Source organism: Penaeus monodon, unplaced genomic scaffold (genome assembly GCF_015228065.2).
Source record: "Penaeus monodon isolate SGIC_2016 unplaced genomic scaffold, NSTDA_Pmon_1 PmonScaffold_107, whole genome shotgun sequence".
In the NCBI taxonomy this organism is placed as follows: Eukaryota; Metazoa; Arthropoda; class Malacostraca; order Decapoda; family Penaeidae; genus Penaeus; species Penaeus monodon.
In genome coordinates, this window is record NW_023639381.1 from 199,547 (window position 1) to 202,040 (window position 2,494).

Sequence of the window (2,494 nt, forward strand, 5' to 3'; positions counted from 1 at the left end):
CGGTGTTGTCACGGGGTAAACACTGTAGGTTGCTTACTTTGCTTGTTTCTTGAGATCTCTCTTGTGTGTGGTATTTGCTCTGCGTCTGCTGGCTTTTTGCTTCGGAGACAGGATCTGTAGGGCCGGAGGCAGGGTTTGTTGGGGGCCGAATCCCGTCGCTGCCGAAACTGTAACGAGGGCCCGATGAACTGTAGAGTGCGTGTCTGGAAACGATGCGGAAATCTTAGGCAGTGGCAAAGGTGAAAATACTTTTGCTAGTTTGCTGCAGTATATTATTTTGCAAGGAGAGGATGATACAACTGACGGACAGAGGTTCGGTCCGGTCAGGTCCCATAGGCTGCTGGCTGTCACTTGCGGGCTAAAACAGGAACTCACAAGGGAGTGTGTGTAAAACTTCGCTATCATTACTCAAGTATGAGTAGATAGGTAATGTCTATGGAGTTAGTGAGATCCTAGTTGAGATCTGGATTTCATACCCTGAATGACCTAGGTTCGAGTCCTGGTCAAGAGGATTGTTATTTATCGATACCCATGTGGTTCGCATTATTCCATTTTTCATATATTGTATTTTATACATTTTTTTTTTAACGGTAGGATTATGTTTGAGCCGCCGTGATATTTAAACTACATTTTTCATGTTGTGATGCTCTTGGAGTGAGTACGTGGTAGGGTCCCCAGTTCCAGTTCCTTTCCATGGAGAGTGCCGGTGTTACCTATTTAGGTAATCATTCTCTCTATTTTATCCCGGGCTTGGGACCAGCACTGACTTGGAGTAATGGAGCAATGCAAGGCCACATTGATATTGCCCATTCAGCCACACAGGGGTCAAATAGGCAATCGAGGTAAAGTTCCTTGCCCAAGGAATTTCATCTATCTAGATTCGATTTACCAAAAATTTATTTAAATCAGTGCAAGTGCTCACATACGCACGCGGGCGATGCGTGGTGCAGGGATGCACTCATGTACTTGATGCGGCGCTTGGTGTGTGCACTTGCATTGATTTAAAAAATTTAGGTAAATCGAATCTAGATACAATGAAATTCCTTGGGCAAGGAACTTTACCTCGATTGCCTTTTTGACCACTGGGTGGCTGAATGGCAATATCAATGTGGTCTTGCATTGCTCCATTACTCCAAGTAAAGTCTGGTCCCAAGCCCGGATAAATGGAGAGAATGATTACCTAAATAGGTAACACGGCACTCTCCGTGGAAAGGAACTGGGGACCCTACCACGTACTCACTCACAAGGGAGTGTGTGTAAACTTCGCTACATTACTCAAGTATGAGTAGATAGGCAATGTCTATGGAGCTAGTGAGATCCTAGTTGAGACCCGGTTTTCATACCCTGAGTGACCTAGGTTTGAGTTCTGGCAGAGAGGATTGTTATTTATCGATATAATGCGGCTTCGCATTATTCCATCTTTCACATTATGTATATATACTACATATAGATATATGTATATATGTATGTATATATATAATGATATATGAGTGTATATATATTATATATATATATATATATATTTTATATATAAAATATATATATATATACACACATGTATGGATTTATACATACATATATTAAAATATACATATATACATACAATGGGGCCGCGGTGGCCGAATGGTTAGAGCGTCGACTCAAGACTGTCACGACGGCAATCTGAGTTCGAGGGTTCGAGTCACCGGCCGGCGGGGTTGTTTCCCTTGGGCAAGGAACTTCACCTCGATTGCCTACCTACCCACTGGGTGGCCAGCCAGCTCAAGTCAGTGTCGGGTAAAATAGAGATGGTGACCGATAAAAACACCGGGGGGAAAGGCAATGGCAAACCACCGCTCTAAATTGCTAAGAAAAAAAAAAATCATGGAACCCCATGATCGTCAAGGCCGCGGTGCCGAATGGTTAGAGCGCGGACTAAACACGTCACGACGGCAATCTGAATTCGAGGGTTCGAGTCACCGCCGCCGCGTTGTTCCCTTGGGCAAAGGAACTTCACCTTGATTGCCTACTAGTCACTGGGTGGAAAAAGCCAGCCCAAGTCAAATTTGCTGGTCCCAAGCCCGGATAAATAGAGCTAATGTTTACCTAAAAAAAAAAAAAAAAAAAAAAAAGGGTACCACCGGCACTCTCCGTGGAGAGGAAACTGGGGATCCTACCACGTACTCACTCCAAGAGCATCACAACATGAAAACTACAATTAAGTATCATGCTGTGCCCACGGCGCTCAGACATGAACTACCGTTAAAAGAAGAATACATACATATATATATTTACATTTATATATAGTAGATAGATTGTTAGTCATCTACTATTTGGGGTTACTGGTATCTATCTTTTTGGGGGAGTGTTTGTTGGGGGGTGTGAGTGGTGAAGTCGGAAATCAACGGGGAGCCGGTAGGCTCCCAGTCACCTAAGGACTGGGCAGCCCTAGTGGTGCTGTTTGTTTTTTGTCTGGTTTCTACTGGAGGATGGGGGAATGCTGATCTCGTTCGGG